At 41.8% G+C, this 25,858-nt stretch overlaps 1 long non-coding RNA gene across 1 annotated transcript in view; it reads right to left on the bottom strand.

Annotated features, from left to right (window-relative positions):
• Nucleotides 1-23,260, bottom strand: part of LOC145539585 (uncharacterized) — a 28,709-nt gene extending 5,449 nt beyond the window's left edge. The window contains exon 1 of the long non-coding RNA XR_014077876.1: nucleotides 22,801-23,260. This is a non-coding gene — a long non-coding RNA (uncharacterized LOC145539585). The remainder of the gene's footprint in view (nucleotides 1-22,800) is intronic.
• Nucleotides 23,261-25,858: the final 2,598 nt, after the last annotated feature.

Here is a 25,858-nt window from a genome sequence, read left to right as displayed (position 1 = left end):
TCTATGGTCTTGAGATGTGTGTATATATATGCATACACCAACATTTGTATCTATATTTTCTTTGGGATACATATATATACTTAAAAATGTATTTAATCCTTACAAAAGCTCATAATGATCTCCTAAGTATGTGTATGGTATATGTGAGTGTGCAGGAACCATAGGAGACATGGGTTCGATCCCTGGGTCAGGAAGATCCCCGGGAGGAGGGCATGGCAACCCACCCCAATATTTTTGCCCAGAGAATCCCATGGACAGAGGACCTGATGGGGTACAGTGCATAGGTTCCAAAGAGTTGGACAGGACTGAAGAGACTTAGCACACACATGTGTGTGTATGTATATAATTTTATTTAATCATCACAAAAATAAATATTGATGGGCTGGCAGAGACACATGAGGCAAAAATGCTTCAGTAGAAATGGAGTGTGCATTCAGATGGGTCATCTCACTGCTGCTTTCCCTCCCTAGATTACAGGTGCAGATGTGCAGGGCTGCCCTGCATGGGAAGAAGAGAGAGACTTGCCCGCCGGGCCCCCCTGGAGATGACTTGCCTCCATAGAGAGGCTGGGCTTGAGAAGATGCACATTTCTAATAAAAATGCTTACATGGAAACCTGAACTTATGAGTGTCATTATTTCTGCTTATGTAAAATCCCAGCGTACATATTTTGATTAAATTTCTTTTACCAGGGAATGACAATGTCAAAAGATCAGAGAATCACAGAACACACAGCTGAGAAGTGTGACAAGAATGTATAAAGTGGAGAGACCTGGAAAGTTCTTCCCTGAGCTTTGCAGTTGCATCTGTGGTTGGTAAAACTCACTGTATTGCCACCTGTCCAGGGATACTGACAACTGTGTTAATGAACGGCAAAGGAATTCTGCTCAGTATTTTAAGCCATTTGAACTTGAAAGTATATTGCCTTTAACAGGCAACAGATTTAATGGGTTGCAGATAGCTAGACATTCTAATTAATAATCTCTTTGCTGGGCTATTTGCAGTATTAAAGCTCAGATGTGATGATGTGCATACATAGAGTTAATGAGATACAACCCAATACAAAGCATATAACAATGTGAATCTATTTTTCACTAATGCCTTCATTCATTGTTTCCTAAAAACAATGCCTCACTTCTGCCTAAACTCCAGATACCAGAATTTCCTTTTGGATATCTCTCTCACACACACACACACACACACACACACACACACACACACGCATTCTTTTTGGATATCACCAGGCTTCCCTGTGTCTCAGATGGTAAACAGCCTGCCTATAATGCAGGAGACCCTGGGTTCGATCCCTGTTTCAGGAATTTCCCTGGAGAAGGGAATGACAACCCACTCCAGTATTCTTGCCTGGAGAATTCCATGGGCAGAGGAGCCTGGCGTGCTACAATCATGAAATGACCAAGAGTTAGAGACAACTTAGGGACTAACCCACACACACCACACATGTGAAATCAGAACCCCACTTTGAAAATTGCCTTTCTAGAGAGTATCGTTTAGATTGGACTATTAGCATTGATCTGGTCAGGCAAAGCAGCGCTTCACTGCACAGCTTTGTAGTTAGAAGTCTGGATACCAATGCCTTGGTTTAGCTGGGACTTTCCTGGTTCATGCCTATTGTCCTGGGTACCATCCTGTAAGCTCTCTTTTCACTCTCACTGATGTGTTAGAGTCCAGAAAAGAGTTAATATAGCAGATCAGAGGCTGCTATCCTTAGAAAGCCCTTCTTGCAAGATTGGCCCTTGGCTGTTTCTGGGCACTTGGCTGGGATGTGCTTCCCTACACTGATGTAAAACTCCCCCTAATAATAAATGTGGCACAATACATGTGCACCATGGAGACAGTGTGGTTTGTGTTGCCTTCTTTCTAGAAGTCTGAAATTTGAGGTGTGATAGGCCAAGGGTGCCTGTGTGACCAGCCCATGATACAAGCTTGAGTGCCAACCCTTTAGTGGATTTTTCTAGGCAGGACCATGGCACATAGATTCTGCATTTTCACTGCTGGGCTGAGAGTGTGCTCTGTATGACCCCTCATTGGGTAGGGAGAGATCATGTGGATTCCTGCACTCTGCCTGTGTTAATTTCCCTTATGTTCCAGCTATATATCCTTACTATGTCACTGTAATCACGGAAGCTGTGAGTTTAACTATAAGCTTACTTCCAGTGAATTTCCAAAGGTAGGTGTGACTTGGGGATCCCTGGCATACAAGGGTATTGTGATAGATGATACAGTTGTTCTATTCACTATTTACCTTTACCGAGTTGCACAGAGACCCCAGAAGCCATTAGGGCTAGGATAAATATTTAGATTTAAAGTTAAGAAGTTGAAGTTCAGACAGAGTCTTATATAACTTGCCCACACTCAGTAGAACCTATGCTCTTTTGTTTGCATGCCAGGAGAGCTTCTTGTAAAGGAAACTGATGTGTTGGGTCTCAAACTCTGTTCCTGTAAATATCTACCTTTGGGACACATCTACCTTTGGAAATTCACTGGGAGTTCAGTTCAATTCAGTTCAGTTCAGTCGCTCAGTTGTGTCCGACTCTTTGGGACCACATGAATCGCAGCATGCTAGGCCTCCCTATCCATCACCAACTCCCAGAGTTTACCCAAACCCACGTCCATCGTGTTGGTGATGCTGTCCAGCCATCTCATCCTCTGTCGTCCTCTTCTCCTCCTGCTCCCAATCCTTCCCAGCATCAGGGTCTTTTCCAATGAGTCAACTCTTCGCATGAGGTGGCCAAAGTATTGCAGTTTCAGCTTCAACAGCAGTCCTTCCAATGAACACCCGGGACTGATTTCCTTTAGATGGACTGGTTGTATATCCTTGTAGTCCAAGGGACTCTCAAGAGTCTTCTCCAACACCACAGTTCAAAAGCATCAATTCTTTGGTGCTCAGCTTTCTTCACCGTCCAACTCTCACATCCATACACGACTACTGGAAAAATCATAGCCTTGATTAGACGGACCTTTGTTAGCAAAGTAGTGTCTCTGCTTTTAAATATGTTATTTAGGTTTGTCATAACTTTCCTTTCAAGGAGTAAGCGTCTTTTAATTTCATGGCTGCAATCACCATCAGTAGTGATTTTGGAGCCCCCCAAAATAAGGTCTGACACTGTTTCCACTGTTTCCCCATTTATTTCCCATGAAGTGATGGGACCAAATGCCATGATCTCAGTTTTCTGAATGTTGAGCTTTAAGCCAACTTTTTCACTCTCCTCTTTCACTTTCATCAAGAGGCTCTTTAATTCTTCTTCGCTTTCTGCCGTAAGGGTGGTGTTGTCTGCATATCTGAGGTTATTGATATTTCTCCCGGCAATCTTGATTCCAGCTTGCGCTTCTTCCAGCCCAGCGTTTCTCATGATGTACTCTGCATATAAGTTAAATAAGCAGGGTGAGAATATACAGCCTTGACGTACTCCTTTTCCTATTTGGAACCAGTCTGTTGTTCCATGTCCAGTTCTAACTGTCGCTTCCTGACCTGCATACAGGTTTCTCAAGAGACAGGTCAGATGGTCTGGTATTCCCATCTCTTTCAGAATTTTCCAGTTTATTGTGATCCATACAGTCAAAGGCTTTGGCATAGTCAATAAAGCAGAAATAAATATTTTTCTAGAACTCTCTTGCTTTTTCGATGATCCAGCGTATGTTGGCAATTTGATCTCTGGTTCCTCTGCCTTTTCTGAATCCAGCTTGAACATCTGGAAGTTCATGGTTCACGTATTGCTGAAGCCTGGCTTGGAGAATTTTGAGCATTACTTTATTAGTGTGTGAGATGAGTGCACTAGGAATTAGCATGTAGTTAAACTCAAAGCTTTGGTTGATTACAGTGACATAGTAAGGATACATAGCCGGAGCATAAAGGAAATTAACACAGGCAGAGTGCAGAAATCCATGTAGTCTCTCCCTACTCGATGAGGGGTCATACGGAGCACACTCTCAGCCCAGCAGTGAGCATGCAGAATCTATGTTAATGACATGTAGGAGGCTCATCCTCCTCCCCTGTGCAGTGAAGGTCACCACATCCAGTATGCAGAAGCATGGTGAGGATGCAAGATGCAGGCCTGCCCAGACTGTGGCATACACAGGTCCTCAGATGTCAGCTGCCTCATCTTCTCTCTCCCAGGCTAGGGATGCTCCAGCTCCCAGAATCACTTCTTTGATAGCAAACCCTAAAGACTCGTCTCAACATGGACCACTGCAACAATCTGAGCTTTTTTTGTAACGGTACTCTGGAGAGAAATAAAGTGCTCCGAATGAAATGTCAGCATTTGTTTGATAAACTGCTGAGCCCTGATCGTGGAGGCTACTCAGATTTTACACATCTTGTCCTCACAGCAGCAAAGACAGAACAAGTTAGGAAGAGATGAACTCATTACACCAGTCAGGTGGATGGCTTGTGCTTCCAGGACTCCCCAAGTCTCTTCCATCAAAGCAGATAGGCTGAGATGATGACAGAGCTGATTTGAGAGCAGAGGAATTATCTCTTCTTCCTGCTCTCTCACTCTTACCCAAGGGCAGCCTTTGTCTTCTTGTTCCTGAAGCGCTGTCATTCGCCGCCATGGAGGAAAGTGATAGAGAGTGAGAAAAGTTAAACTCTAATTCACTGTGTGCACAGAGCACTTCTCCTGGGTCCATTGTAGCAGTAGAGGCTGTGTAATTAACTGGACAATAGAAGTGAGGGTGTTAAGAATGGGGGATCTCTTACTGTGAGCCAAAACTTACGAGACATCATCTCCTAGGCATGTAACCTTCCTGTGGGGATAACTCTACCCATTTCACAAATGAAAATCCAAGTAAGTGCTGAGAGGCCAAGTATCGTGACCAAGATCACCCAGCTGGGTGGAGAAAGGGGACCGAATCCTACATATTGTCTCTTCATTATTCGGCTTTTTCTTCCCATCACGCTAGTAGCTTTGCCAATTGGGAAATTCCTTGAAGGGACCAGTTGTTGTTAGAAACCAGTTTGGATAGAATTAAAGGATCCTGGGTTATGAAGGGAGAGAGTTTCAGGTTTCTATATGATGGAAGCAATAGGAGCTGCCTCAGGCAAGGTTGGATTAAGAGCTAAAGTCAAGGTTGGGTTGGAATCAGTAAGCTGTGGGACCCAGGGAAGGGGACAGAGGGAAGGAGACATAAGTGTTCGGATGAGTCCTCCTCTGTTTGAAGGCACCCTGGTCAAGGAGTTAAACTGAGCTAGGTGTACAACCTGATCAGGTTCTAGGCTTGCACTTGCTACAAATGACTTGTACTTTAAGCAAGTCATGCCTCTCTCTAGAATTTCTTCTCAGTCTGTGTTTTTATACATTCTAACAATTAGATGGGATGTGGTTTGGATGTAGGTTATAGATCTCCATGCAATACAGTAAGATTTCCTACAAATAAGGACATTGGAGTCAAGGTAAAATACAACTGGGGGGATCCAGATGGGGACATTCAGATGACAGAGGTGTAGTAGTTTTGTTTCTGCAGTTATTCCCCTGCTCTGAATGTGCTGCCAATCAAAGAAAGAAACATATATGGTCAGTGATGTCACATTATCTATAAGCTAAAAGCAAATTAATGTATCTTCACAGTGTAGAGGAGGACCACATTAGTCTTTTAGAGCTGCCATTAAAAAATGCCAGAAACTGAGTGGCTTAACATGACAGAAATCCTGGAAGGTAAAATGTGAAATAAAAGTGTTTTCAGAGCCATGCTCCCTCTGAAACCTGGAGAAGGAACTCCTACCTTGTCTCTTCATAGCTTCTGGCATTTTCGCAAGCTTTGTCCTTGTCTCATGGAAACACCACCCTCATCTCTGTCTCCATGTTCACAAGGCATTCTCCCCATCCATGTGTCTCTCTCTGTGTCCAAATTTCTCCTCTTTATGAAGGCACCTATTATATGTTAGATGCTCAGTCATGTCCAATTCTTTGCAAGCCCATAGATTGTAGCCAGCCAAGCTCCTTAGTCCATGGAATTCTCCAGGCAAGAATACTAGAGTGGATGGCTATTCCCTGCTCTAGGGAGTCTTCCTGACCCAGGGATCAAACCCGGATCTCTTGCATTGCAGGCATATTCTTTACAGTCTGAGCCACCAAGGAAGCCCCATATTAGATGAAGGGCCCATCCAATTTCAGTATGAGCTCTTCTTAACTAATTAGATTTGCAACAGCTTGACATCCAAATAAGTCACATTTTAAGATACTAAGGTTAGAACTTCAACACATATGTTTGGTATACAAAATTCTACCCATAACAAGAATTACAGCAGACAGATTCTTTACTGTCTGAGTCATCAGGGAAGCCCATAACAAGAATCAAGATAGCTATGAATATAGGCTGTTGAATCAGTCCAGCTTGTTCAAATCCTGATTCCAAAGCTTGTTAGCTGTGTGACCTTTGGCAGATTATTTAGCCTCTCTGCTTCAATTTCCATATCCACAACATGGAATTCTTGAGAATATTTAACTCACAGAGGTTTTATGAGAACTATCTTAGATAAGGCAGGTAAAATGACTTAAAAGTTGACTAACAAGTGTTCTATTTCTATCACATGGGTCTATAACAATGAGAGGCCAGTCCAAGTTTACACTGTAAATAGCAAAACTGGATCTTGAGCCTTGGATTTCTGAGTGTAAGAGAAATGTATTTTTCTCTACATACCAGTTTAATTGATTGGCTACCACATGTTAAGTGTCTGGGTACTTCCCTGATGGTCCAGTGAAATTCGCCTTGCAATGAAGAGGGTGTAGGTTCTATCCTTGGTCAAGAAATATGATCCCACATGATTCAGAACAACTAAGACGTCATGCTGCAACTATTGAACTGGCTAAAAGAACCGTAACTAGAGAGTCCATGCACCGCAATGAAAGGTCCCCCACAGTGCAGCAAAGATCCTAACTGCCACAATGAAGACCCAATGCAGCCAAATAAATAAATGTTTATATTTATATACATACATACATATATATATATATATATTTCTGTATTTAAAAGACTGATTTCAAAAAAAAAAAAGAATCAATGCTGGATTCCTATGAAAGAGAGGTGAATTGAAGAAAAGCAATTTAAAAAGCAGTTAAAAAAAACAGTTTAACTATTGCCAAAAGGTGATTAGCCATCAGTATTCTGCAGAATAGAAACTATTTAGATAGGGATATTTGATCTGTTCCATTCACTAATGAATCCCTACAGCTCAGAACTTTGTCTGGTACAAAGTAGGTGCTCAAGAATTTATTGAGTGTTGAATGCATTGAATCCTTATGAGTGGGCTTATGTTTTAATCTAGAAATCCTGCTTCTAGTAATTTCCTTTAAGAAAACTATTAAAGCTAAGAAAAGATATAGTTACATAATTGCTTATTGAAGAATTGTTTAGAAAGCAAAAAAATTGGCGGCAACTTAAATATATGTTAACTGGGGCTGATTAAATGAATGATGACCCTCCAACTATCAGAAGGTATACCACTTGGGGAAGAGAGACTAAAGGGCTGCAAAGTTGTCCATGTTCAAATCTCTAGAATCTGTGACTTTACAGGTGTGATTAAAGTTAAAGGCCTTACATGGAAAAAATTATTCAGGTAGATGGCCTTCCCCAGTAGCTTAGCAGTAAAAAACTTGCTTGCCATACAGCAGCCACAGATTCAATCCTTGGGTTGGGAAGATCCTCTGGAGGAGGGCATGCAACCCATGCCACTATTCTTGCCTGGAGAATCCCATGGACAGAGGAGCCTGGTAGCTGCTGCTGCTGCTGCTGCTAAGTCGCTTCAGTCATGTCCGACTCTGTGCTACCCCATAGATGGCAGCCCACCAGGGTCCCCCATCCCTGGGATTCTCCAGGCAAGAACACTGGAGTGGGTAGCCATTTCCTTCTCCAATGCATGAAAGTGAAAAGTGAAAGTGAAGTCGCTCCCATGGACTGCAGCCTACCAGGCTCCTCCATCCATGGGATTCTCCAGGCAAGAGTACTGGAGTGAGGTGCCATTGCCTTCTCCTGGAGCCTGGTAGACTACAGTCCATATGGTCATGAAGACTTGGACACGATTGAAGTGACTTAGAATGCACCCAAAGATGAAGTCCTAGGTGGTATATGTAACTTTTGGGATTCTCTGGTGGCTCAGATGGTGAAGAATCTGCCTGCAATCCAGGAGACCCAGATTCAATCCCTGGGTTGGTAAGATCCCCTGGAGAAGGGAATGGCAACCCACTCTTGAATTCTTGCCTGGAGATTTCCATGTACAGAGGAGCCTGGTGGACTATAGTCCACAAGTCAAAAGGAGTTGGACACAACTGAGCCACTAACACTTTCACTTAGGTAGAACCAATTGGGTCACATAAATCCTTAAATGAGAAGATCTGGTCTGTGATCAGAGAAAGAGAGGAGTTGATGGAGGAAAGATCAGAGAGATTCTACCTTGCTGACCCTGAAGATGGAGGAGGAGACCTTGAGCCGAAGAATATAGACACCACTTGGAGCCAAAAAATGCAAGGAAACAGATTCTCCACTCTAGGGCCTCTGAAAGTAGTGCAGTCTTGCTGACAACTTGATTTTGGCCCAGTGAGACTCATATCAGGCACCTGACTCATAGGACTGTAAGATCATAAATGCATCTTGGCTCAAGCCACTGTTTGTGGTCTTTTGTTACAGCAGCAATTGGAAACACATACAGCAATCAAATGTTTCCCATGCTAGAGCAGGAAACTCAGGCTCAGATGCTGACAGCAGCTGTGTAGATGCGTGTAAGTTGCTAGCTCTAAGGTAGAACAGAAAATGGAAAAATATCAAATCTACTGCCAACTGTCTAGTTATTGAGCCTGTTAAGATATAAGGGGAAGGGAGGTGGGAAATCTGAGTCACCAATCTCTAACCTCTGCTGCAGAGGAAAACTTATTGGCATGAATGGATGCTTAATAATGCATTTTTACAGAAAAATAGCTGCTCTTAAAATAGCAGAGACAGTAAGGCTTTTTTTGTTTCTTTTTGTAATTTTATTTACATAGAAAAAGATCGAGAAGGATGTGATCTGATAACAGATCATCTGGGAGGATGAGATAATGAAAACTTCAATGTACTTTTGTGTCTCTGTATATTCTAAATTTCTTTGCAATGAATGTGCATTGTTTTGAAGCTGCAGGACAAGTTAAATGGAGAAAGAGGAAGTGAATTGTCCCCACCTGGCAGGGCAGCAGCAGTGGAAACGCTTGAGAAACCCCACTTGAGCTCCATTCCTCGCTGTTACCAATTGTTCCCTTGTCTCCTGGGTGCTGGTGACAATCGCCTTCCATGCCATTTCAGCCAGGCCTTATTCATTCCACTTTGGGGCCAATTCAGTTAACAGAGTGCTGACCCCCATAAAAGGCAGAGCTCCCGGAGCTGCCTCCCCAAGGAGACCTCCACATTGTAGCAAGAAACAAGGCCATGCAAATCTCATAAATTTCCTGCCTTTTGAAACTAACAAACCTGCAGGGTGAAGAATACAATACACATCACTAGGTCATCTCATTCACCTCAGGGGTTGAAAGCAACAGAACTGAAAGCAAGAAAGGGAATGGAACCTTCCCTGTGGCAGTGAACTAACTTCCTGTTTCATTACCAGTCACTTGCCTCACTCAGCTCCTTTTAGGAATTGAAACTATTTCTCCCAGAAGGCAGTTTCCTCTAGTGGAGAAGTGTGTAGAATTTGGGGACAGGCAGACTGGAACTGAAGTCCTGGATCCAACCCTCTCCAGTTGGTGTCCCTTTCCCAGCTGGGTATTCTTGGATTTCGTATGTGTTCAATCTCTCAGTCATGTCCAAATCTACTATGCTATGGGCTATAGTTCACAAGGTTCCTCTGTCCATGGAATTCTCCGGGCAAGAATACTGGGAGTGGGTTGCCAATTTCCTCCTCCAAGGGATCATTCCAACCCCAGGAATCAAACCCACATCTTCTGTGCCTCCTGCATTGGCAGGCGGATTCTTTTTTTTTTATTTTATTTTAATTGAAGGACAATTACTTTACAAAAATGTGATTTTTTTTTTTTTTTTTGGCCGTGCAACAGTATGAATTAGCCATGGGTATACAGGTACCTCTTCCATCCTGAATCTCCCTCTCACTACCCTCCCCACCCAGTCACTCTGGGTTGCCCCATAGCACTGGCAGGTAGATTCTTTAGCATTGCGCCACCTGGGAAGCTTGGATCTCACCAATGTGCAACGTCATCTGGTAAAAGGGATGAAGATCTCTACCTACAAGTTTATTATGAGAATTAAACAGGGAGGAAGCATTTGACATAGAGGGCACATCATAAGCACACAGGATATCATCACTTACTAATTATTAATCGAGCTTATTATTTTCATCAGATCTTATAGGTTATCTCTTGGGTCACTTCTTAGGAAATATCTCCTCCTCTCTCATTTGCTTCTCAGATGGGCTTGTTCGGTTGGAAAACATTGTTCATTTACGTATGTAACACAGTCAAATACCAAAAGGATATTGCAGTAGCTTATAGAATTTCAAATCAGTTCAGTTCATTTCAGGCACTCAGTCATGTCCGACTCTTCGTGACCCCATGGACTGCAGCATGCTAGGCTTCCCTGTCCATCACCAACTCCCGGAGTTTACTCAGACTCATGTCCATTGAGTCAGTGATGCCATCCAATCATCTCATCCTCTGTCGTCCCCTTCTCCTGCCTTCAATCTTTCCCAGCATCGGGGTTTTTTCAAATGAGTCAGTTCTTCACATCAGGCGTTCAAAGTATTGGAGTTTCAGCTTCAGCGTCAGTCCTTCTAATGAATATTCAGGACTGATTTCCTCTAGGATGAATTGGTTGGATCTCCTTGCTGTCCAGAGACTCTCAAGAATCTTCTCCAACACTAAAGTTCAAAAGCATCAATTCTTCAGTACTTAGATTTCTTTATAGTCCAGCTCTCACATCCATACATGACTACTGGAGAAACCAAAGCTTTGACGAGATGGACCTTTGTCAGCAAAGTAGTGTCTTTGCTTTTTAATATGCTGTCTAGGCTGGTCATAACTTTTCTTCCAAGGAGCAAGACTCTTTTAATTTCATGGCTGCAGTCACCATTAGCAGTGATTTTGGAGCCCCCCAAAATAAAGTCTGTCACTGTTTCCATTGTTTCCCCATCTATTTGCCATGAATGATGGGACCAGATGCCGTGATCTTAGGTTTCTGAATGTTGAGTTTTAAGTCAACTTTTCACTCTCCTCTTTCACTTTCATCAAGAGGCTCTTTAGTTCTTCACTTTCTGCCATAAGGGTGGTGTCAGCTGCATATCTGAGGTTACTGATATTTCTCCCAGCAATCTCGATGACAGCTTATGCTTCATCCATTCCAGCATTTCTCGTGATGTACTCTGCATATAAGTTAAATAATCAGGGTGACAATATACAGTCTTGACATACTCCTTTTCCTATTTGGAACCAGTCTGTTGTTCTACGTCCAGTCCTAACTGTTGCTTCTTGACCTGCATACAGATTTCTCCGGAGGCAGGTAAGGTGATCTGGTATTCCCATCTCTTTCAGAATTTTCCACAGTGTGTTGTGATCCACACAGTTAAAGGCTGTGGCTTAGTCAATAAAGCAGAAGTAGATTTTTTTCTGGAACTCTGCTGCTTTTTCAGTGATCCAATGGATGTTGGCAATTTGATCTCTGGTTCCTCTGCCTTTTCTAAATTCAGCTTGAACATCTGGAAGTTCATAGTTCCTGTACTGTTGAAGCTTTGCTTGGAGAATTTTGAGCATCACTTTGCTAGCCTGTGAGATGAGTGCAATTGTGCGTTAGCTTTAGCATTCTTTGGCATTGCCTTTCTTTGGGATTGTAATGAAAACTGGCCTTTCCCAGTCCTCTGGCCACTGTTGAGTTTTCCACATTTGCTGGCATATTGAGTGCACCACATTCACAGCATCATCTTTCAGGATTTGAAATAGCTTAACTGGAGTTCCATCATCTCCACTAGCTTTGTTCGTAGTGATTCTTCCTAAGGTCCACTTGACTTTGCATCCCAGGATATCTGGCTCTAGGTGAGTGATCACACCATCATGATTATCTCGGTCATGAAGATCTTTTTTGTATAGTTCTTCTGTGTATTCTTGCCACCTCTTCTTAATATTTTCTGCTTCTGTCAGGTCCATATCACTTCTGTCCTTTATTATGCCCATCTTTGCATGAAATATTCCCTTGGTATCGCTCATTTTCTTGAAGAGATCTCTAGTCTTTTCCATTCTATTATTTTCCTCTATTTCTTTGCACTGATTATTGAGGAATTCTTTCTTATCTCTTCTTGCTATTCTTTGGTACTCTGCATTCAAATGGATACATCTTTCCTTTTCTCCTTTGCATTTCACTTCTCTTCTTTTCACAGCTATTTGTAAGCCTTCTTCAGACAATCATTTTGCCTTTTTGCATTTCTTTTTCTTGGGGATGGTCTTGATCACTGACTCCAGTACAATGTCACGAACCTCCATCCGTAGTTCTTCATATAGAATTTCACATAGTAGTACTGTTAATGAGGAAATGGTGGTGAAGGACAAATTAAGATAGGAAAATAGCTAATGGTTGATGATGAAGATAGTTCCCACAGCTAGCAAATGGTTGTTCTTCTTCAAGTTCTATACACTTGCTAGTGGCAGGCTTCACCCTTGGTTTTGGATTTCTTAGTAGACCAAGGAAAGTGGGAAAGGTAATAAAGTTGAAAACCTGGGGGCATCCCTGGTGGCCCAGTGGTTAAGAATCCATTTGTCAATACAGGAGACACAGGTTCGTTCCATGAGCTGTGAAGATCCCACATGCCTTGATGCAACAAGCCCATGCACTGCAACCTAAGCCTGTGTTCTAGAACCCAGAACCCAATGACTGAGCCCCTGTGCCCTAGAGCTCACGCTCTACAACAAGAGAAACCACCACAATGAGAAGCTCACACACCACAGCAAAGAGGCAAAGAGTAGCCCCCCTCATCACAGCTAGAGAAAAGCCCTCGCAGCAACAAAGACTCAGCACAGTTAATAAATAAAATAATAAAGTAATGTAAATAAAATTATATTCAAAAACCTAGAAGTGGTGTGAATGTATTTCTTCGACGAGTGAGATCTGAAGGGAATTCCTCTCATGCACTGTAACAATAAGGACAACTACTCAATAATACATACAATGCCACATTTTTTAATAGCATATTGGGTAAAGCACAGCAGAACCCAAGCATGCATGTAATTAGAGAGGGGCCATGATAGTGCTGTCTAGTAAATGGCTATAAGTTTGCTGGTTTGTCTCAGCCTAGGTTACAGTATCTTGAGGAGCTGTGAGGTTCTTCACCCACTGGGCACCTTTTCTCTAATATGAAGAAAATGATGCTTAGAATCAAACACAAGAGTTCAAAGTCCTGTATCAGACACTTAAGGGTTTTATGACTCAATCCAGTCACTGAATAATCATTGGTCATTTTGAGCTTCTATTTCTTCATCCTCAAACTGGAAGGGCAAATATCATGGCATTTCCCTTCTAGGACTGGTGTATAGAATCAAAACAATTTTCTAAAGAAAATGTAAGACAGTTATTTGGGCTTCTCAGGTGGCACTAGTGGTAAAGAACCAGTCTGCCAATGCAGGAGATGTAAGAGATTCGAGTTAGATCCCTGGGTGGGGAAGATCCCCTGGAGAAGGGCATGGTAACCCACTCCAGTGATCTTGCCTGAAGAATCCCATGGACAGAGGAGCCTGGAGGGCTATAGAGTCCATAGAGTCACAAAACTTTGACATGACTGAAGCAACTTGGCACGCCAAACAGTTAACAATTATTCAGTACAGATCTCTCTTTATTTTACATTTCCTCAACCCTTCTAGTTACTAAAAAATATAAAATAACAGTCTAAAAATAAGCAGGAGACTACTTCAGTCTGAGGAAATGCCAAATGAAGTTATGAAGGTAAAAATTCTCCTATTGCAGTAAAATCAAAACCGAGTGTTTAAAGCTGTATTCTCATGATCTAGGTCCTTCTTCTTTCATTCTTAACCCCATATACACCTCTGTTTCCTCCTCTGTGCAGATAATAATAGTTCCCATGTGCTGGGCTGGTTGCAAAAATAAAGTGTCTCAGCACAGGCCAAGTTCAAGACAGGGAGGGAGCTTCTGGTTTTTGCTATGTCCTCACCATCCACCAAGGTTTGAAACACAGAAAGGACTTCTACACCCTCAGAAAGCCCACCAGTTGGTTGCTAAGACACATCTATTGCCCTTTTAAATAAAGACTTAAAAAAATAAACCTTTACCACTATTCAAACTTTAGTTACTGCAGGAAGGAAAAGCGACATCCTTGGGTGACTTGTCTTGTGATTTTAGGGAGTGCAAAATTAAGCAGATTTCTGATGTGATATGGCAGAGTACTGACCATATTGCATCAGGAAGTGATGCAGGATTGAAAATAATGGGATGTCAGAAATGAGCACTGTCAGCAAATATGTGAATAAATTATTCAGTTCCAAAGAATCATTTGCTCCACAAATTGCAGGGGCGTTGTGGTGATTTTTCAGGTGATGTGGCTAATAGATTAAAGGGAAATTTTCCTATTTTAAGCACAGAATGTTGCCGTTTACAGACAACTTCTTTGTTCTAACCTAGGAAGCTAAATAGGTCACTGCAATTTTGTCAGTGAGCATGAGAGCAGCACAAACGCATCCCAGCTCTATGATAAGATCCTATGAACCATCCCTGCCACCAGCACAGACCTCTTTCCAGATTCAGCATTTTTCACTGGTGAAAACCGCTGAACACACTTTTTTTGCTTCGTTCAACACACCTTCATTGAACACTGGTGATGCACCAGGCAGTATTGTGGTTCTGGAGGATACAGGTATTAATAAAGCTTTTCTTTGTCTACGGGGCTTCCCTTGTAATTCAGCTGGTAAAGAATTCACCTGCAATGCAGGAGACCCCAGTTCGACCCCTAGGTTGGGAAGATCCCCTGGAGGAGGGCATGACAACCCGCTCCAGTATTCTTGCCTGGAGAATTCCATGGACAGAGGAGCCTGGTGGGCTACCGTCCATGGGGTTGCAGAGTCGGCCATGACTGAGTGATAATGCCCAGCACAGCAGTGCCACTGCGAATTGTAACTGCTGGAGTGGGAGGTCTGGAGAGCAGATCCTTTCAATTATCAGCTCTTCCAGTTGCTTGAACTCCATGTTTGTTTGCTTTTTTTTGGGACTCATGGCTGAGCAGGTGGCTACAAGGCACACTCTAATTTTCTTTTGTAAGTGTTTGCTCTCTAGAGGGAGAAGGCAATGGCACCCCACTCCAGTACTCTTGCCTGGAAAATCCTATGAATGGAGGAGCCTGGTAGGCTGCAGTCCATGGGGTCGCTAAGAGTCGGACACGACTGAGTGACTTCACATTCACTTTTCACTTCCATGCATTGGAGAAGGAAATGGCAACCCACTCCAGTGTTCTTGCCTGGAGAATCCCAGGGATGGTGGAGCCTGGTGGGCTGCCGTCTATGGGGTCGCACAGAGTTGGACACGACTGAAGCGACTTAGCAGCAGCTCTCTAGAGTAGAAGCATCCATGAGAGCAAGGATTTCATATGCTTCCATCAGCATTCCATTTATGGGTGTGCTAATTTGCTTCAGTCATGTCTGACTCTTTGCTACACTCTGGACTTTAGCCCACCAGGCTCCCCTGTCCTTAGGATTCTCCAGGCAAGAATACTGGAGTGGGTAACCATTTTCTTCTCCAGGCGATCTTCCTGATACAGGGATCGAACACATGTCATTTATGTCTCCTACATAAATGCAGGCAGGTTCTTTAGCACTAGTGCCACCTGGAATAGCATCCCATTGGAGGTGACTCAGTATCTGTTTGATGCACTTCTGTGCCAACCCCAATATAGACTTCTTTTAACAAGATGTTGGAGGTAGTTCTGAGCCTTAGAAAGGACAAATGCCAAAGATTATACAGGTGATAAATGTTGAAACTGGGATTCAAACCAGGTCTACTAGACTCCTTTTGTCAGACACTGTTGCAAAATGTTCTTGCTTTTAAGAGGAAAGTTGTCAAAACTCCCAACAGGGACTTCAGACTTAGCCATGAACAGAACATGTTTGCTCCAATAAACCCCTGCCCTCAAGAGAATGACACCACCATTACCAGCCAGGAAGCTTGGAGTTAGCCTTAACCCCCTTGAAAGTGAAAGTCGCTCAGTCATGTCCAACTCTTTGTGATCCATGGACTATACATTCCATGGAATTCTCCAGGCCAGAATACTAGAGTGGGTAGCCTTTCCTTTCTCCAGCGGATCTTCCAGACCCAGGAATCGAACCAGGGTCTCCTGCATTGCAGGCAGATTCTTTATCAACTGAGCTATCAGGGAAGCCCATATGGTCTCCCCTTAACTCCCCTTAAGCCCATATGGTTAACCCCCTTGGTCTGTCCTTAACTTCAGGTCATGCTGACTCAGGACCTGAATGTCTCTCATACTTCATCTCCCTGTCCTGTTCTGATTTAATGTGTACCACTGCCATCACTTCCCATCAGGACCACCAAACATAACTTCCAAACCATTCTCTGCCTTTCTAATCTCTCTCTCTCCAAGCCATTGCACAAGCCCTGTGTATTATTTCTTGTTGTTTAGTCACTAAGTCATGCACTACTCTTTGTGACCCCATGGTCTGTAGCCTGCCAGGCTCCTTTGTCCATGGGATTTCCCAGGCAAGAATACTGGAGTGGGTTTCCATTTCCTTCTCCAGGGGATCTTCCTGACCCAGCGTTCAAACACATGTTTCCTGCATTGGTAGGTGGATTCTTTATCACCGAGCCACAAGGGAAGCCCCCTGTATATTATACACGTGTTTAAAAGCACAAATCTCACCCTGTCTCTCCCTATCTAAGCCCTCCCATGCCATATAATCCCCAGGACAAAATGAAGTCTCACCTGGAAAGCAAAGTCTTGATGCTACAACCCCTGCTGCCTCTTTCTGGTGACTTCCAGGCTTTATCCCTGCCTCACATGTGTCCAATATTAGAGCCACTTGGACTCCCTTCTAGTCCCCAAGCTTATAAGAATGGCCCATAATTCCAAGCTGTTTTTGAGCATTCTCTCTGCTTGAAATGCTTTTCTACACCTGATTGTCAGGAGTGCACTAAATGTTTTGGTTAGTCCTGCAGACCCAGGGCCAGTCAGCCTGAGTTTCCCAGCTTGGGCAGCTCATGTTACTTTTCATGCCTCAGTTTTTCCTTCTATCAGTCAACAGGAGATAATAAAGTGCTCTTCCTGTAGGATCCTTGTGAGGAGTTATAGACTAAATCTGCCTAAATCACTTAAAAGATAGACACTACATCAATAGTGTTCAGAGGATGGTCCCTGGATCAGCAGCATCATATCCCTTGACAGTTCGTTAGAAAAGCAGATTCTTTGGCCCCACCCCAGATCTACAAAATCAGAAACCATGGGAATGGGGCCCAGGGGCTATTTTAACAAGTTCTCCAAATGTCTATCAGTTCAGTTCAGTTGCTCAGTCGTGTCCGACTCTCTGCGACCCCATGAATTGCAGCACGCCAGGCCTCTCTGTCCATCACCAACTCCTGGAGTCTACCCAAACCCATGTCCATCGAGTCGGTGATGCCATCCAACCATCTCATCCTCTGTCGTCCCCTTCTCCTCCTGCCCCCAATTCTACCCAGCATTAGGGTCTTTTCCAGTGAGTCAACACTTCACATGAGGTGGCCAAAGTATTGGAGTTTCAGCTTCAACATCAGTCCTTCCAATGAACACCCAGGACTGATCTCCTTTAGGATGGACTGGTTGGATCTCCTTGAAGTCCAAAAGACTCTCAAGAGTCTTCTCCAACACGACAGTTCAAAAGCATCAATTCTGCGGTGCTCAGCTTTCTTCACCATCCAACTCTCACATCCATACATGACCACTGGAAAAGCCATAGCCTTGACTAGACGGACCTTTGTTGTCAAAGTAATCTCTCTGCTTTTAAATATGCTACCTAGGTTGGCCATAACCTTCCCTCCAAGGAGTAAGCGTCTTTTAATTTCATGGCTGCAATCACCATCAGCAGTGATTTTGGAGCCCTAAAAAATAAAGTCTGAGACTGTTTCCACTGTTTCCCCATCTATTTCCCATGAAGTGATGGGACCAGATGCCATGATCTTAGTTTTCTGAACGTTGAGCTTTAAGCCAACTTTTTCACTCTCATCAAGAGGCTCTTTAGTTCTTCTTTCCCTTCTGCCATAAGGGTGGTGTCATCTGCATACCTGAGTTTATTGATAGTTCTCCCAGCAATCTTGATTCCAGCTTGTGTTTCTTCCAGCCCAGCGTTTCTCATGATGTACTCTGCATATAAGTTAAAGAAGCAGGGTGACAATATACAGCCTTGACGTACTCCTTTTCCTATTTGGAACCAGTCTGTTGTTCCATGTCCAGTTCTAACTGTTGCTTCCTGACCTGCATACAGGTTTCTCAAGAGACAGATCAGAAGGTCTGGTATTCCCATCTCTTTCAGAATTTTCCACAGTTTATTGTGATGCACACAAAGGCTTTGGCATAGTCAATAAAGCAGAAATAGATGTTTTTCTGGAACTCTCTTGCTTTTTTGATGATCCAAAGGATATTGGCAATTTGATCTCTGGTTCCTCTGCCTTTTCTAAAACCAGCTTGAACATCTGGAAGTTCACGGTTCACGTATTGCTGAAGCCTGGCTTGAAGAATTTTGAGCATTACTTTACTAGCATGTGAGATGAGTGCAATTGTGCAGTAGTTTGAGCATTCTTTGGCATTGCCTTTCTTTGGGATTGGAACAAAAACTGACCTTTTCCAGTCCTGTGGCCACTGCTGAGTTTTCCAAATTTGCTGGCATATCGAGTGCAGCACTTTCACAGTATCATCTTTCAAGATTTGAAATAGCTCAATTGGAATTCCATCACCTCCACTAGCTTTGTTCATAGTGATGCCTTCTAAGGCCCACTTGACTTCACATTCCAGGATGTCTGGCTCTAGGTGAGTGATCGCACCATCGTGATTATCTGGGTCGTGAAGATCTTTTTTGTACAGTTCTTCTGTGTATTCTTGCCACCTCTTCTTAATATCTTCTGCTTCTGTTAGGTCCATACCATTTCATTCCTTTATTGAGCCTATCTTTGCATGAAATGTTCCTTTGGTATCTCTAATTTTCTTGAAGAGATCTCTAGTCTTTCCCAATCTGTTGTTTTCCTCTATTTCTTTGCATTGATCACTGAGGAAGGCTTTCTTATCTCTCCTTGCTATCCTTTGGAACTCTGCATTCAGATGGGAATATCTTTCCTTTTCTCCTTTGCTTTTCACTTCTCTTCTCTTCCCAGCTATCGGTAAGGCCTCCTCCGACAGCCATTTTGCTTTTTTACCTTTCTTTTCCATGGGGATGGTCTTGATCCCTGTCTCCTGTACAATGTCACGAACCTCTGTCCATAGTTCATTAGGCACTCTGTCTGTCAGATCTAGTCCCTTAAATCTATTTGTCACTTCTACTGTATACTCATAAGGGATTTGATCTAGTTCATACCTGAATGGATTAGTGGAATGGACTTAGGAATATATCTACCTAAAGAAACAAAAGACCTATATCTAGAAAACTTTAAAACACTGGTGAAAGAAATCAAAGAGGACACAAATAGATGGATAAATATACCATGTTCATGGATCGGAAGAATGAATATAGTGAAAATGAGTATACTACTCAAAGCAGTCTATAGATTTATTGCAATCTCTATCAAGCTACCAACGGTATTTTTCAGAGAACTAGAACAAATAATTTCACAATTTGTATGGAAATACAAAAAAACCTCGAATAGCCAAAGCAATCTTGAAAAAGAAGAATGGAACTGGAGGAATCAACCTGCCTGACTTCATGCTCTACTACAAAGCCACAGTCATCAAGACAGTATGGTAATGGCACAAAGACAGAAATATAGATCAATGGAACAAAATTGAAAGCCCTGAGATAAATCTACGCACCTATGGACACCTTATCTTTGACAAAGGAAGCAAGAATATACAATGGAGAAAAGACAATCTCTTTAACAAGTGGTGCTGGGAAAACTGGTCAACCACTTGTAAAAGAATGAAACTAGAACACTTTCTAACACCATACACAAAAATAAACTCAAAATGGATTAAAGATCTAAACATAAGACCAGAAACTATAAAACTCTAGAGGAAAATGTAGGCAAAACACTCTCCGACATAAACACATCAGGATCCTTTATTACCCACCTCTCAGAATATTGGAAATAAAAGCAAAAGTAAACAAATGGGACCTAATTAAAATTAAAAGCTTCTGCACAGCAAAGGAAACTATAAGCAAGGTGAGAAGACAGCCTTCAGAATGGGAGAAAATAATAGCAAATGAAGCAAAGGACAAACAATTAATCTCGAAAATATATAAGCTACTCCTGCAGCTCAATTCCAGAAAAAAATAAATGACCCAAACAAAAAGTTGGCCAAAGAACTAAACAGACATTTCTCCAAAGAAGACATACAAATGGCTACCAAACACATGAAAAGTTGCTCAACATCACTCATTATCAGAGAAATGAAAATCAAAACCACAGTGAGGTACCATTTCACGCCAGTCAGAATGGCTGCTATCCAAAAGTCTGCAAAAATAAATGCTGGAGAGGGTGTGGAGAAAAGGGAACCCTCTTACACTTTTGGTGGGAATGAAAACTAGTACAGCCACTATGGAGAACAGTGTGGAGATTTCTCAAAAAACTGGAAATAGAACTACCATATGACCCAGCAATCCCACTGCTGGGCATACACACTGAGGAAACCAGACTTGAAAGAGACACATGTACCCCAATGTTCATTGCAGCACTGTTTATAATAGCCGGGACATGGAAGCAGCCTAGATGCCCATCTGCAGATGAATGGATAAGGAAACTGTGGTACGTACACACAATGGAATATTACTCAGCCATTAAAAAGAATACATACGAATCAATTCTAATGAGGTGTATGAAACTAGAGCCTATTATACAGAGTGAAGTAAGCCAGAAAGAAAAACACCAATACAGTATACTAATGCATATATATGGAATTTAGTAAATTGGTAAAGATAACCCTGTATGTGAGAGAGCAAAAGAGACACAAATGTATAGAACAGTGTTATGGACTCTATGGGAAAGGGCGAAGGTGGGATGATATGGGAGAATACCACTGAAGCATGTAAATAATCATATGTGAAACGAATTGCTAGTCCATGTTCAATGCATGATACAGGGTGCTCGGGGCTGGTGCACCAGGATGACCTGTAGGGATGGGATGGGGAGGGATGTGGGAGGGCAGTTCTGGAAGAGGAAAACATGTACACCCATGGTGGATTCATGTCAATGTATGGCAAAACAAATACTATATTGTAAAGTCAAAAAATAGATAAATAAACTAATTAAACATAATTAAAAAGAAAAAAAGAAAATTTAAAACCATGGTATCATACAAGTTGTTATTTTTGTTGTTTAGTCGCTAAGTCGTGTCCGACTCTTTGTGATCCCGTGGACTGTAGCCTTCCAGTCTCCTCTATCCACAGGATTTCCTAGGCAAGAATACCAGAGTGGATTGCCATTTCCTTCTCCAGGGGACCTTCCACACCCAGAAATCAAACCTGCATCTCCCACATTGGCAGGTGGATTCTTTACCACTGGGCCACCATGAAAGCCCCATCATGAAGGTTAGCTGCAGTTATTAATATTAGTATCAGTATTGGTATTAATATTGCTATGAATGGTGTCTCTACATATCAGAATTCAGGTGTTCTTTGGGCTGTATTCCTACTAGTTAAGCTTCTGGCTTGTAGACTGTGGTGTAAGTGGAAACTTAAGTCAATGCCTAATTGTGTACCAAAGGACTGTAAAAAGGAAAAAAAAAAAAAAAAAGCCTGTTCCCTCCAAGCATGGGGTGTGTAAGACCTCTTACTGTTTCACACTCTCATTAACACTTCATAATGAAAGATTTTGCTAAGATTTTAACTTCTTTGAGTCTCATTTTCCTCGTGTATAAATTGGAGATAGATTCTAACTCACAGTATTATACTACTAAAAGAAACAAATTATACAGATTTTTTGGCACCATGAAATAATACTAAAAAATCAGAGATTTAATATCCAATTCAGAATGTCTGACTCCAAAGGGAGGAAGTATAACTCAGGAGTAGAGCATTTGACTGCAAAATGTCTGACTCCAAATCCAATTATAATAATCACGACATTATACTACCTTTTAGCTTCATTTAGCACTATAAAACACTAAGGATTTACAAGTGAAATGCTTTTTCCTTAGTTCATCCACAGTGTGAATAGTTAGATTAGAATTAGGACTAACTTTAGGAACTCCAATTGACATTGTTTTTTCACTATATGAGAGTCTTTCAAAACCATAAAACAAACAAACTAACAATTTTAAAAATGCAAAAAGGGAAGGGGGCATAGGGGGAAAGATATTGCCCAGGAAAATTTTCAGAATCAGAATCATAACGTAGATAGGAAAAAGCAGGAAGTAGAAGATGAGAGAGGAGATTGGGATTCTTACCATTTGAGCTTTCCTATATCAACTGTCACAGGAACCCTACTCAGATGGTTCCCAGTGACCCATCCCCTGGAATTCAATCCCATATACATCCTTCTTCAGCTGAGTGTGGGATGGATCTACAGACTTGTTTCTGACAAGTAGAATCTGACCAAAGTCATAAGTTGTGCTACAGTGATTAGGTCGTAAGGACTTCTATTGTACTGGCATTCTCTTCCCTTTGCTAAATCTCTCTCTTACCCTCTCACTTACTCATTTTGATGAAACGAATCACCATGTCACAAAACGCCGTATGGAGGAGGCCATCAGGCAAGGAATCGAGGGATATTGTTGACCAGCTGCTGGTGAGGAATTGGACGTTGCCGACCCCTCTGGAGTGAGCTTGGAAGCTTCCTTCTCAGATGAGCCTTCTGACAGGGTTACACCCTCAACCAACACCTTGATTGCAGCCTATGAGACCCAGAAGTAAAGGATTTAGCTAAGCCATGCTTAGATTCCTGTCCACAGAAACTGTGAGATAATAAATGTGTGCCATTTGAAGTCACTACATATTAGAGCCATTTGTTATGCATAATAGGTAGCTAATAGTTCAAAGATGTCCAGGAGCAAGCTGTGATGGAGGGCTCTCTCTGTGCTCCCAACATCAATAGTTCTCAACCTTTGTGAGGAAAGTGGAGTGCTGTCAGCTGCTAGACTTTTTGTTGCTGAATGTGCAGATATGAAAACACTCCAAAGTTATCAATCGTGGGAGAACCACCCCTTGTGGTGAGTATCTGACTCTTGTTTAGTTCACTCAACCACTGAGTGCTTTCAGAAGTGAAATCTTTGCACTGTTCTCACTTCGTTCTCATTTACTTGTTGGGTGAAGTCCTTGCATTTCCCAGTGCCAGCTATTCATCACGCTTTACTTTCCACCTCTTACTCAAAGCATGTTGAACCCATACTTCTTTGTATTATTTAACCAGTTCAGCTCTATGTTCTACCTGGAGGGTATCATACTAAAATTACTATACACTACTTTAACCACATTTAATTTTTGCACAGAGATGTATATTGGCTGGAATCTCTTGGGTACGTTTTATATTATGTCAAATGAGAGTTATTGTCCCAGAAAAGTGAAAGTCACTCAGTTGTGTCCAACTCTTTGTGATCCCATGGACTGTAGCCTTCCAGATTCCTCTGTCCATGGAATTCTATAGGCAAGAATACTGGAGTGGGTAGCTCTTTCCTTTTCCAGGGGATCTTCCCAACCCAGGGATCCAACCTGGGTCTCCTAAATTGCAAGCATATTCTCTACTATCTGAGCCAACAGGGAAGCCCAGATGCCCCCACTAATTCAGTGGAGGCTCTCCATGAAATGCCCTTGGCCGTCTGAGGTATCCCAAGATACATCTGCTCAAAGCAGTAGTAAATGGAACCTGCTCACAAGCTCTAGGAAGACACAAGTTGGCTTGTAAATTTCCACACTTTTCTGTAGTTCTTCTCAGTTCCACAAGGGCTTCCTAAGGTCCATGGATGTATTTACACGGTCTAGTTACTACTGTTCCTAATGAAAGTATTAAAGGCTCACTCTCTGGTTTTCTCTTGGGCCATCATCTCATATACTTATTCTAGATTTCCCATCTTTTAATCCAATTCATAATCACATGTCAGTGTAGCTTGCAATGAGATTTCTTGACAAGCTTCATTTAAAATGAGCAGAGCAGATTATATCTTTTGATTATTACTTATCATCATCATCATTATCATTATGGATATTATTTACTAAAGGTTTTTTATTGGTCATTGACTCTGCAGTTTTTTTTCTAAGCAATAATTATTTCATAATTATCTTTTTTTTTTTTTTTACAAATGAGGAGACTGAGAATGATTCTGACTTGCTCAAGAGCGCATCATTTATTAAAGATGAAGCTCAGATTCAAACCTGACTCTCTGCCTAGCGCTCCTTTTGTTCCAGGGTTAGCAAAAGGAAAGAATAAATACCTTCATACATGATTAAAACATTATAAACTCACTTCTAATTATTTTACCCTTTCTAAAAATAATCTTATCCATTTTCCCCCTAAATTTTCCCAGAGAAAATGTCCCTGTTAATGATCTGATTCTTCTTTTTGATTCCTTCCAAAATGATATCTGATAACACCAAAGTGCTTCTTCCTGACCGCAGACGTGACACTTTTTCCAGAGAAGTGACCCTAGGAGCGTTCCCAAGCAGACAAAATGCAAAATATCCTTCATAGGGTAAGGATTTCACTGAACCAATGGAAACCAAGAAAAGTGAAACATTCAATAATTAACACTGTTAGTTGAACTGGCACATTGTCTTACTGGAAACTACCATGAAATATAAATTGATGCCATTTTCATCATGAGAAGTCCTGACATTTGAGCTCATCTTCAGCCTCTTCTAAAATATCGCTCAATGTGGTAACTGGGTATCAGTGAGAAATGGAGGTTCATGTTTCTTTTCATCCTCCCTCTGAAGTCAGGTGCTTTCCTTGTTCTTTGTATGCATTCCTATCTTCAGGATCTACCAGTGACTTGCAACTGATGGCTTGTCTGTCCCACACTTTAGCACGATGTGAGCTCCTTAAGGTCAGAAGTCGTGTGTTCTCTAAACCCTCTGGCATGCAGCAGTCACTCCAGAAATACTTCTTTAATAAATGCTCAAGTCAACAGCAAATTTATCAATACGTGAATGAATAGGTAAATAGCAACTTAGAACTGAAAGAGAGAGAGTTCATTCACTCAGTCGTGTCCGACTCTTTGCGACCCCAGGGACTGCAGCACGCCAGGCTTCCCTGTCCATCACCAGTTCCCAGAGCCTACTCATACTTATGTCCATCGAGTTGGTGATACCTAAAATTTAGAACTAAAATTTTCCTTAAATAAAGCAAATTTTTCAATGCAGTCATTAGCATATAGAGTGCATATTTCAGACACTATTTTTTAAATTTATTTTAATGAAATACAGTTGATTTACAATATTGTGTTAATTTCTGCTGTACATCAAAGTCATTCAGATATATATACATATGTACATCTTTTTTCATATTCTTTTAAGTTATGTTTTATCACAGGATATTGAATATGGTTCTTCATGGTATACAGTAAGACCTTGTTTATCTATTCTATAGTTTGCATTTGCTAATTCAAAATTTCCAATCTGTCCCTCCCCTACAAATATCATATGATAGCACTTATATGTGGATTCTAAAATATGACACAAATGAAGTTATCTACGAAACACTGCTCTTTTAATCCTATGTTACTTAGTACTCACCATTGTCTCTGACATAGGTACTGTTAC

Source organism: Giraffa tippelskirchi, chromosome 1 (assembly GCF_054371585.1).
Source record: "Giraffa tippelskirchi isolate mGirTip1 chromosome 1, T2T-mGirTip1v1.2.pri, whole genome shotgun sequence".
NCBI lineage: Eukaryota > Metazoa > Chordata > Mammalia > Artiodactyla > Giraffidae > Giraffa > Giraffa tippelskirchi.
The sequence above is the reverse complement of the archived record's forward strand: the minus strand, read 5'-3'. Positions and strand labels throughout refer to the sequence as shown.